General features: G+C 35.4%; 1 protein-coding gene across 3 annotated transcripts in view; it reads left to right on the top strand.

Moving 5' to 3' along the window:
• Positions 1-12,985, top strand: part of slc20a2 (solute carrier family 20 member 2) — a 132,741-nt gene that overhangs the window by 24,141 nt on the left and 95,615 nt on the right. Inside the window, exon 2 of one of the 3 annotated variants that reach the window (XM_051928032.1) lies at positions 307-442. The exons of the other annotated variants lie outside the window; for them this stretch is intronic. The gene's annotated coding sequence lies outside the window, so the exon portion shown is untranslated. The remainder of the gene's footprint in view (positions 1-306; positions 443-12,985) is intronic. 3 annotated transcript variants of the gene reach the window in all.

A 12,985-nucleotide genomic window follows, 5' to 3' on the forward strand; every position in this document is an offset into this window, starting at 1 on the left:
ATTATGCACAATTAGAAGTCCAGTATATCTAGAATGTTAATCTACAGAATCAGTATTAAAGGCACAAAATTCAGGATTTCCGAAAATCAGTTTTATTAAGGTTTATTTTGCTGAACACTATTGTATTGACCAATTAAGCTCTTAAGTTTTTTCCGTCGTTGTTGTCTAATTTTTACCCAACTTATTCTCCTTTGCTGACAATTGTTTATCTTGAAAAATGTTGACAAAGATAAATGTTCCAGGCAAGCATTGCACTATACCACTTGTAGATGCTGACTGATGTATCATTATGGCTCATTTGGACAGGTGGAAGAGAGCAGCCTATGCATTACTGTCATACCAACACAACAGACCAACTGCTTCTGGGCTTTGGAGCAGCGCTGGGAACCAACAGGATCAAAATACAGGAATACAAATGATGTTTGTGGCGAAGAAATATTTGGTAGGAATGATAAGAAAAATGTGTGACTTTTTTATGAATAAATTAATGCCCTCCTTCATTTAAAATCTAAGTAAGGCTCTTATGCTGTGGTTTTTTTTTTTTGTTTGTTTTTTTTTTATTATTATTTAGAAAGAAGATATAAAATCCTATTTATATAAGATTTAATGTTGTGTTGGATAGAGTTTAGTATAAAATGGTGTGTGTGTGTGTTTTTTTTTTTTTTCTTTTTTCTTTTCTATATTGGCCCATAGACTGGCCCACAGAGACTATTGATATATCAGGCATTTCAATAGTTTGGTTTTGTTTCATTGAATTTTACAAAGTTAATTATTTATTTGGTCTTGCTCTAGTACAAAGAAATTAGTATTTGCTGGTATTTCTCATAAATATTAATTGAACATTGACTTAAGCTTTTATACCATTCATACAAGATTTTTAGGGTTAGGGTCTGAAAGAGTAGCCAGACCCTAGCTCCTCTGTACTAACACATAAAGATTACATGTTTGCAGCATTTATAATTTGTAGTGTATACTTCTTAATTCAGAACTAAATTGACCTGCCAAAATCAGCCAAATTAAATATTGTAATGTCATTACATTTGTATTAAAGTCAAGCAAAATGACCTCTTATTTAATAACTGAGCAGATTACAATATAAAAGGTGTCATTTTGCTTGAATTCTCACTGGCTAACACGGTACAACACCCTACTACCGTACTATGTTTGTTTTGTAGGAGAATCCAATGGCTTTAAAGATTTATTCTCACCAAGTCAGTGTTTTACCACCACCAAATAGCCAATAAGCCACCAATTTCCAATAGCTGCAGGTTTTATTTGTAAATTCTTATGAATGTAAATCTCAAGCTATTTTCTAACTACAGAATAAGAAAATAAAGATCAACTTATTAAACAATGAGATCAGTAAAATAATTGCAAGTAAAATAATTAACTATTTTTAAAAACTAGTTTAAACAAAATCCTGTACCCACAAGGATCCTGAGTGGAAACAACTTCTGTAGAGATTGGATTAAATTTAGCTTTAACTACTCCTCATTAACAATTACACATGAGAATGGCCTATGCAGGGTGGCACGGTGGCGCAGTGGGTAGCGCTGCTGCCTCGCAGTTGGGGGACCTGGGTTCGCTTCCCAGGTCCTCCCTGCATGGAGTTTGCATGTTCTCCCCGTGTCTGCGTGGGTTTCCTCCGGGCACTCCGGTTTCCTCCCACAGTCCAAAGACATGCAGGTTAGGTGGATTGGCGATTCTAAATTGGCCCTAGTGTGTGCTTGGTGTGTGGGTGTGTTTGTGTGTGTCCTGCAGTGGGTTGGCACCCTGCCCAGGATTGGTTCCTGCCTTGCGCCCTGTGTTGGCTGGGATTGGCTCCAGCAGACCCCCGTGACCCTGTGTTCGGATTCAGCGGGTTGGAAAATGGATGGATGGATGGTCTATGCACTTTGGGGAAACAGAATGTTGACATCTGAAATGTATGATATCAATATTCTCAACTTTTGTTCCAAAGAGATTCCTGAGATACTGAATTCAGACATGGTAAATTTTTAAGAAGCATTTCCTATCCGGAAAGAAAATCTGGATACAAAACTCTAATCCAGAATCCAAACAACAGTTGAAATGATAAAAGCATAGTGACACTCCAACGTATGAGCCAGTGCCAGCAAGGCCATGTGCACAATTCTTGATTGATGCTGAGGTTGTAGTCCATATTGAGTACATGTCTTGAAAGGCTGCCATAATTAATCAATACAACATTGTTTTGCTTTGGCATTTGCATCAAGGGAAACTGGCAAGGACAGTCATGACTCAGGACAGGATGTTCAACAGTTCTGCTGAATTTGGTTAAATTCAGCCTATTTTTGTATTGCACTTTTCCTTGAGTGCAAGTTAAAATTCAAATCTAAACAAATTACTAATAGTGAGTTCACATAAAAGCAAAGATTTGTTTAAACAGAGAGGAAAACAAAGTAGTTTGGATATGAGCACATGAATTGTTTATCTGTTGTCAACTGGCTATATAGTTAAAGAGGAAAACAAAAACTCCATTCTGCACATCCCTGGAAAAATTATTGTCTGGAGTGTCTACAGTCAATGATAATACTACTCAGGTTGTAAAGACTGTTGTTCTGTAAAACTGGATTTAAAGAGATGCCATCCATTCTATGCTTCAGACCAGGCCATTCAAGATGAACAACCTGTTCCCCACTCTGAAGGTTCATCTCTTTGAAATGTGCTATGGTAGTGATGGTGGCATCAGGTCAGGTATTGAAAACTGATTGCAAAAGCAAGATGAAACATTTTCTATGAGTGTCACAGAAAAATTCTTACAAAAAAATAAGACTTGTGATAAAGAAATTCAAAACAAAACATTTTTATACACAAGACTAGCTAAAAGTGCTTTCCAAGAAGTACATTAAGTACAATAAAAAAAAGTTACTTGTTAAATACTATATTAAACAGTAGGAATGAGCAACGTAATGGCCAGTATAAAAACAAATGCACTGGTCAGATAGCTAGGAAATAGATAAAAACAAAACCTCCATTAGGAGGCTGTTGGATAAAATAAAACTTCAGAGGTTCCAAGACCAAAAGACTTCCACCTTCTACAGTCCATGAGTGTGTCACCATTAGCCAGATACTCTTGTGGAACTGCAGTCATCTTTCACTATTACAGATGGCTGTGGTGTACTTGGTGCACACAGCACCACCACCAAGTAATGAAACCAAAGAAAACACACACACACACACACAAGTACTGATTAGTGACCACTCTTTAAATCTAGCAAATAACAAATAGTTTACAGTATATCTGTCCTCCTATGAGGGAATGCTAGTTATGCCCATAAATTCTCAAGAGATCTATAAGAAGAAGGGTCTGAGACAGAATATAACATTGGACGAGGTACCAATCAATTTTATGGCACACACCAACTCCCCAGACCAATTTGGATTTGCCAATTAGCCTAACCTGGTCAGTTTTGGGAATGTGGGGGGGGGAAATTGGAATACCTGTAGAAAAGCCCATGTTGACACTGAAATTCCACACTAACAGAGACCAGGTATGGGGTTCAAATCTAGTGCATTGAATCTGTGGGGCAGCAGTGCCAAACATTGTGCCAGTTTTTGGATATACTAGTAACTTTCATTGTTGACCAGCCAAGTAGCTATCTAGATCTTTATATATATATAACGCTACTGTGGCTGTTCGTTTGTCTGTCCAGGATTTTAAATCACCTGTAGCTCACAAACCGTTTGACCTATTGATGTGAAATTTGGTACACATGTACTACGTGACCTCTACTATCAGCTTTCGGGGTAATGATTGACCTCCAAGTTTATTCCTCTTTTTTTATTTTTATTTTATTGTAGAATCAACTCTCGGCACCAGCTGTGCAGCATATGTGTACGAGGGGCCATTCTCATCCCTACCCCTTTCCACGTCACTTCCCTTACCTCTTCATATCTTAAGTCATTTTTCAGGAAGATTGAAGACTTAAGTGTCAGTACATTTTCTTTAATCTTTCACTTAAACTAAATAATTGTAACACAAACACTGACTTAATCAGTTTTAACGCGAAAAGATGCCGATGAAGGAAGAGACGAAGCAGGCTGCTAGGGTGGAGAAAAAAAGATCTTCTCAGGAATCAGCAAGTGCATCAACCTCTGAGCAAATGAATGCTAAACGAACACAGAGATTATGAAAACTGTAAATGCTCAAGTCAAGTGTATCCACTGCATGTTATTGTGCATTGTACCGTTAGTGGTTTCACTATATACAAGTCAAAATTACTCTTTACATATCTAAAATGTAATTTTGACATATTCTGGTTATTCAAATGAAGACATTAAATGTAAACATGGTTTACTATGGAGCTTGCCTTCCATACTCTGATAGAAGGAAAAATATCTAAAGTGCAAACATACACAGAAAATAAAACCGTCATGAGTTGTAGTCTAGAAGTGAACATGTACAGTAGGTTCTAAAAGGAAGAGGTGTTGTAGTTCATCTGAAAAAATAAATCGCAATATATATTTTGACCTGCATTCCTGAAAAACAACCCATTCAATCATTCTTCACCTACTTGTTTAATTGCTATATTTTTCCTTGTCCTATGGCTAGAAAATGAAACATCAGTCACTTATACTCAAAACTAGATTTCAGTGTTGTCACAGCAGAGGATGCTTCTTTCAAGAGCAACCTGGAGTCTACTTAAAAGATGAATATCAGTGGGAAATAAATAGCCGGGAGCTTTCAAGCCAGCTTAATAGATTTTTCAGGGCAATGTTGTCTGATTTAAGCTTTGTCCATCTTGCTTCTGCTGCATTGTTCTTGTGCTGTTCCATCTATCCAATTAATCTACCCTTCAAAGGATCATTCAATAAAGTGCACATGATAATAAAAATGTTTATATACTGTATGTGTGTGTGTGTGTGTGTGTGTGTGTGTGTGTGTAATATATATATATATAATATAAACTTTTTACAGAACTTTTGATGGAAGTTGCTGCAATGAAAAAATGTAGTTCAATTGCATTACTAGCCCAAAAGAAGCTCTTGTAGCCTAAGACTAACTTTCTTTCTAACTTGTTATGATTTGGTCAATATCCTATGCTCAACAGTATGTTGTAAAGCCTTAAAACTGCTATACCGAACACCACTTTTGACAGGAAATGAATTCATGCAAAACTTTATGGAGGGGAAGAATGTGCTGATTGTTCATTATACTGTTTAATGTGTGATATTAGATATCAGATTTTATTAGATTTAAAAAAAAAATAGATTTTTTTGTAAAAATTTGCATTCTCTTTCTTAACTTAATTTCTAGTTTTATCAAGGCTCATTATAGTTGTTTGGATGGATGTTTTATTTCAGTCTCTGATACATTGAGCCCATTTTCTTTACTAAAACAATTTCATGCTCTTATGTACTCCATCTGATACTGATAAACTAAAAGTATGATTCGTAGGGCAGTCTGTTAAAATAGTTTACATTGTTTAGGAAAATAAATATAACTTTGGAAACTGGCATTGTGTTTTATGGTTTATAGTATGAACTCAAGAAAGCAAAAATAAAATATACAATTATAGATTTATAGAGTAATTATTGTCGCATGTACATTGAAATTTTTACCTGCATGTGCTAATTAGCATGCAACCTGTTGCCACTCTCTGGTGCCATGATTAATGAGTATAAATAATGATATAGACCAGAATGTGAAGTACAACAAAACTGATTATTGTTTAACTTCCTTCCATTTTTCCAAACCTGCTATATCCTGAGCAGAGTCACCTTATACGTAATTTGGTACCATTCCTTATTATGTTACATGCTTGTTTAAAAATATTATGTTGGGTTTTCAGAGGTAAAATTTTAGAAACAACATTTGCTAAAGAAACAGCCTTCAGCCATATTTGTGTATATTAGCAAAGGAGACATGTATGTTGCACATGTTGTTGTAAAGGAAGAAGTCTGTTTACAGGCACAATATTTGTTTAAAAACTTTTCAGATTTTACAAATAGTTACATTCTTGTTAGTTTATTTTGTGTTGAGTGCATATCAGTAAACTGAACAGGATTATCTAGTCAAACATGTATAGTTGTATACTAATGCCTGAGTAGTTTAAATTTGTAAACTGTTTGCAAGTTCTGGTTAGGTGTAATTTACTTTAGTTTTTGTTTGATTTGAATATTCAGAAGCTCAACAAACGAGGAATTTAGAGATCCATTTCTTTTTAGTAAGCAGAGCCAAAAAGCAACCAGTATGACAACCATACCTGTCTTGTTTTGTTGAAAAATCCAGAAAACTAAGAAAATGTATACCTGACTATGTTCATCTGAGAAAAAGATCATTCAGCCTTCTAATAACAAAAATGTTGCCAATTCCCATTTCAAAATGATAAAAAATGATATGCATACCAAAGTTATTAGAAGTTGTTCTAGTTCAAAAATCAGCATTATCTATTGAAGTATTCTTTTCGACAGTGTTCTACAAATTAAACTAAAATGCAGGAACTAAACTCTTAACAGCTGTCATCCATTTGTACTGTGTAATATTAGTGTTAGTGCTGCCTTATTACAAAGGCATATTGTAAAGTTTACCAGTGAAACATCAACTGATGTAAATGAAAGACTTAAATGGGATATTTTAAAGGATATGCTAAGATAGGAGGCAGCTTTATTATTTATCTCGGTAGAAGTTACAGTCGCATGCAAATTCTGGCTCCTTGAAAGTCATCATAATTTTCTGTATGACAAAAGATTTGTACACATTTATCCATTCAGTATTTTTAATGTGAACTCTTCTGCTGTATCAATACATTTCCAAAATCAAAATAAACCATTTTCTGTAGCTATTTAACTGAAGAAGAAAAACACAAAAGTTAGTGTTTGCATAAGTATTTAAATCTCTGTGCTTCAGTAGCTCCAGGTTTACACATATGATAATGTAATCACAAAAGACACGATGGGGACAGTCATTTGACCATAAGTAAGTACTTCTTGTGAGTCCTTTATATCTGTCTGGGTGTAAGAAGCCCCCTTTTGTAAGGGCCATAGTCTTTGTTGGACAATCTCTGCAAAAATGAAGACAAAGGAACATTCTGCTGATGTGAGAATCAAAGTCATTGAAATGCATAAGACAGAAAATGACAATAAAAAAAATATTGAAGAGTTTGAATGTCTCATTAAGCATTGTTGGATCTATATAAGAAAGTGGAACGTTCATCTCGGAACCCAGATCCTTACTAGAACAGGCCATCCCTCAAAAGCTAAACATCAGAGCAAGACTTTGACTGAAGAGAGAGGTGACTGAAAATCCAACTGTCACACTTGGACGTCTGCAATGCTGTTTGGCTGAAATTAGAGTGAGAGTGCTTGGGCCAACAATGCCAAGAGCTGTCCATAAAACAGGCCTCGACCGGAGGGTAGCAAGAAGGAAGTAATTTGTTCAGAAGGTCCACATAAAGCCACATTTGTCATTTGCTACAGAGAATGATAGATAGATAGATAGATACTTTATTAATCCCAATGGGAAATTCACAAAAAAGGCCCAGTTAAGATGTGGGAGAAGGTTTAATGGTCAGATAAGATCGAAATAGAACTTTTTGGCCAGACTTCAAATAGGTATATATGGCATAAAACTAATACTGCCCATGCCTCAAACACCATACCTACAGTGAAATATGGTGGTGGTAGTCATGCTATGGGGATTCTTTTCATGTGCTAGGACTGGGAACACTGAGCTGAAGGAATGATGGATGGACACAAATACTGCACAATATTGCAGAAGAACTTTTTCCAGTCTGCTGTGAACCTACAGCTCTGGAGATGATTTATCTTTCAGCATGACAATGGCCCTAAACATAAGAGCAAAGCGACACTGGAATGTCTGAAAAACAGGAAGGTGAATGTTTTGGAATGGCCAAGTCAAAGCCCTGATCATAACTCAACTAAGAATCTGTGGCAGTATTTCAAAACTGCTGTCCAGAAGCCCCATCTCATCAACCTAGATGAGGATCCGTATAAATTCTGCCAAGAAGAATGAGGAAGAGTCGCTCCTGAACAATGTGCAAAACAGGGACAAACTTTCATACCCAAAAGGGTTCTTGACAAAGTATGAATGTGTAGGGGTTGGATACTTGGGCAAACAAGAACCTTGGAGTTTTTCTTCTTCAGTTAAATATTTATAGAGCGTTTAGTTTGAATTTGGAAATATATTGTCACAGCCTAAGAGTTCACATTGACAATTTAATGAATAAATATGTGAACAAATCTTTAGTCATGCTGGAAATTTATGATGACTTTCAAGGGGAGTGAATACTTTTGCATGCAAATGTAGTAATATAAGATAAAAAGAAAATACAGTTGCAGGATTTTCTAAAGCTTAAGACTGCAGGTGAACATTTTTGCCTCCTGTCCTGTCTTAAGCTTTTTTCTTTTTTTTTATGCTACCAGTAATATATAAACAAATAAAATAAGTTTTTATTAATTTCCTGGATTTATAAAGGTGTCTGTTTGCTATAGAGCACTGTGTAATAGTGTACTTGCTAACAATAGATGAGATTATTCATAACAATTGCATATCTATGGTGTCATGTTGAAATGTATTTTTAAGTGACATTTGAAACAAAAAGCTTCTTTAACTGTCCAATAAAGAAATGAAAGCTGTTTTTGTTAGCAGTTTGTGAGACTAGTAAGCAGAAACTCTGTAAAGAATGTTTATATGCGGTGTGGGAAAATCTGAATGTTTAGAAATCCAAATGATGCCCTGAAAGCAGTGATTTTAAGTTGCTCGTACAAAGTGCTTTCTCACCAACTCAGTCTTTATAAAGCCCAATGTGGGCATTGAGTGTCTGTTTTTTGTTTACATCCGGCAGTGAAGGATTAAGTGGAACAAAGCATATTGAAATGGTGCACAGAAGCACTTTAACATTTGAAACGCTTAAGTAATGGTAACATACTGCTCCTTATTCTTAGTGTATTACTAACTTTATTGCCAATGTAAAAATATATGTGAAGTGTTGTCAAACAGGAATAGCACAGAAACACAAAAAGGATACATACAGTAGATGTGTTGCTCCTTTGGAACTTTTGGTAGTTTTCCAAGTACTCATTTATGCATTTCCCCTAATTTTTTTTGGGAAACTGGATTTAAGTGTGGTGTTTTATTCTAGGAAATAAGAGATCTTTCTGGAAAGTGACAGCTGATGTCCTTACCCAGGTGTCCAGTATCTAAGCAGTTGCTTGAATGACCTTAATCAGAGTTACTTCTCCCTCAGCCTGACTCTTTATAAGACAGGTACTTTATCAGGAGGACCTTTTTTATGTTGTGACCTGCGAGTCCCTGTCTTGCATCCCAAAACACGATGCTGAGTCTCAGTACTTTATCCGCTTTATTCCTCTTGAAACAGGAACAGCATGGTTATTGTAGCGGGATCTACTACTCTCCTATACACAGACACAGCAATCAGGCAGGGTTGTGGCCAGGTTTGTGGCAAGTAAAATTGTTCCTTGCATCACCCATCAATGACGGCACTTATAGCACAACTGCGGTTGGCTCGGATTTGCTTTCGTGGCAAGCCACTGCGGTGCTGGGAGCCTGCCAAGGCAAAGGATAAGCTGTCTTCCACAGGCGCGACAATTGTGCTTCGGGACGCTCTTGAGCATGTTGTCCCGTTGGGGAGAGGAGGTCCCTAAAGAGTTTAGAAACCTTACAATGTATCTAGCTAAATCTCTTTTCATAGTTGCCTAATTGGATTTGCTATTACTGTTTGATGCTGTGTTACTTCTTTGCTAAATGTTTTCAAGACCTAGTTTAAAATATACTTTAGCTAGCTAGCTTCCTTTATAATGCAGGAGTTTCTAAAGTGCCTCCCAATACCAATGTCTTCAGTGCTGCCATTATTGCTAATTTAACTGGATTCATAATTATATGCAAGCATGTTTGTTTTGCTCCTTGTGACGTTAAACTTGATAAAGTGAGTTTGAAAATGGATTTAAGAATTAGTTTGTTACCTTTAGGTTAGCTATAATGAAAAGCGAAGTGTGTAAAAAAAAAAAAAAAAAAAAGCTTCAAATTTTTTTTTTTTTTTTTTATTGTTAGTATCAGTCATTTGTGTTTTTTATACTACTACAGATGTATCTTATAGTTTTTTTTGTTACTTTATTTTCATTTGTCTTGTTGATATCTCTTATAAATGTAACTGATAATTATCATGGACTGTTAACAGTTTTGTCCTTTTTACGGCTGCAACAACTAATGTTCATAATCAATAATAATCGATTTTTGTTAACGTTGGAATGATCACTTTCATCAATTAGTTGATTACATCATTAGGCTGACTATGTTGTGCCACACAATTCCACTACTTCATTCAATTCTGGACGCATTTGAAAAAAGGCAGACGATAAGCAAGTGCCAGAAAAGACATTGTGACGTAAGAGTTTAGGAGCACTTTACTCTGAATGCAATATAAATATATTCAGTTCATTTTATGTATAGCTCATTTCAAATTACAAAGCCCATTGCACTGTACACAAAAATATACAAAAATAAAAAAAAAAAATGCCATGAAGACAAAAGCTCAATTTCTGATCAAAAACACCATGGATTATGAACCTTAGATATAAGCAGCAGAAATATATACGTATATAGACTTTTTACAGCTTACACTCAGAATGTGTATAAGTTATGACCATCTAGTAATGGAGAATAGAAAAACGAGTCCTTTCCATGCAGCACTTATCTGTTCTTGATTATTACACAAAGGCACAGGCACATGTTGCTGACTCTGGTGCAAGTACTGTATTTTCTGTTTAGTACCGGGTATGTTTCAAGATATAGGACGCATGAGTTGATTAATAAATTTGTTAACATTTTCAACCTTGTAACAATATTTCTCTGTATATCATTTGTGTCAATTGCTTCTTTTCTCTTCAGCATGAATCATTGAATCCAAGCTTGGCAATAGCTTAGTGCTGTCACATCAAGTTGGCTTTTCAGTTTTAGAGTCTTAACAAAATCAACATATCTGACTGATTGTGTATTACTGTTTTTCTTTTTTTGTTTATTTGTTTTTTTCTTGCTGTTGTCTTTTATGATTCCCTGCCGGAAGTGGAGGAGTTAGGGTATTGTTGGAACTGATGTACTTGCTTTTTAAGTAAGGTATTTCTCCTCTCTGGCAAAGGATGGAAAAATCAAGTTAAGGACTGCCACACCTTGACAAGTTCACTGATGTTCCTTGAAATAGGTTCCTGTCAGACACTATGCTCATGTATTTTCCAATCAGTTTCTAAATTAACAATCATAGTGTTGGTTTTTATTCAATCAATTACAACTGGAGAAAAGTATTTAAATTTTTTTAGTTTATTTTATAGGTTTTTATCAATATCACTTTATTTCATTGGTGTTTCCTTTTTGTTTGTGTAGGGATTGTAAAACATTTAGTACTGCTGTGAAATTTGTTTCAAACTGTTTTTAGGGTACTGTTTTGTAAAAATCAAAATTATAAACACAATGCGATTGAAGCATTATCTAGAAAATTCAGAGGGAATATATGTCTTTCTGATTTAAATATTCCAATAAAATTTAATATTTTTGAGAAATGGCCTCTCCATACTTTTGACCAAACATCTGTTATGGTTTAATGCTTTCCATATGATAACAAATTAAAAAATACTTGTATAAATTATCTGCAAGCAAAATTAATTGTTTTTTCCAGATGGTGAGGCGAGGGACTTCTGGTAATGGACATTTTCAGAATGTCGAGGAAGGTGTACTTTTGTCAATAGGTACTTGACGTGTTTCATCTACTGTTTAAAAAAAAAAAAAAGTATGAATTCTTAGATTCTACTACTGGCTGCAGTCTTTACAGAAGATCTTTCTCTTTTTTATTTAGAATTAATTGATGGTTTTAATGCAATTAATTTTATTAGTTATAAGATTTGGTCTCTGGCTTGTTACCATACATTTTTAATTCATTTTTAAATTAAGCTGAAGAGATGCCGCAGTCAATGCAGACCTGTGGTTCCGCCCATTTCAACTGCCTCTCACATAAGCTCTGAACTTGAGAAATATCACATGGTCAGTGCAGAAGATCTGATGGCTGCCTACATCTATAACATCAGAGACTATAATAGACTCTGAGGAATGTAAACTCGGATGTATTAAACTATCTTATTCATCTGTTGGCACTGTGATCTCCACTGCCTAAAGAGCCCTGTTACATCCTATTGGAAGAGCTGCTCATCCAAAAATGAAAAAGGGCAAAAGGGCAAATGTTTGGAGCAAGGATAAAAGATACAAGATAATCTAGAGGTGTAAGAGGCAACAATCCGGAGCATGGATAAAAGTAAAATGGGAAGGATTCAGACCTGGCCTGACATTGAATAATGAAAAATGTTCGATTTCTTTCAAATAAGTTGTTTGAACTGTTGTATCCCATAGCGAGTTATGAGGAGTTCAGGTACTGTGATGTTTTGGGTACTGAGAAGAACTGACTTATTTCTCTTATTTCAGATGCTATATTATTGCTAGACAGACAGGTTTCCTCTGATTGGAAAAAGCAGGAAAAGTACTAGAGATTTTTATGAATGTGCAATGATGAAAAAGAGCACAGTTCAATTCAAACTAAACTTTGTGATCAAAACGTTGAAATGCAGACTAAATTCATTACATCATCCTGGCTAACTCAGCAACAGAAATGATTTTCTCTGTACCAATATCTTAATGTTGAATCATTCTGAATGCTTGTGACTTCAAGAAATCAAGTGACTATTTGACATGTTCTGTTTGTGTACACTACAAGCTAGACCTGCTCTTTCCAAATACTAAAAACTTTAAATATAAATCTTTGGCACAATCTGAGCAGGTCTGACCTCATCTTACTGTCGTTTACAAGCCTGATATTGACAGCAGCAGCTCTCAGGTTTGGGTTTGGGGGGTGGTGTTTTTATTATATCTGTTTTGTTTTTTTTTGGTGGGGGTGGCAGCTTCTGTAAAATTTTAATTTCTCTTTTGGGGACAAATAAAGTA

The sequence above is a fragment of the Erpetoichthys calabaricus genome, chromosome 5 (assembly GCF_900747795.2).
Source record: "Erpetoichthys calabaricus chromosome 5, fErpCal1.3, whole genome shotgun sequence".
Taxonomy (NCBI): domain Eukaryota; kingdom Metazoa; phylum Chordata; class Cladistia; order Polypteriformes; family Polypteridae; genus Erpetoichthys; species Erpetoichthys calabaricus.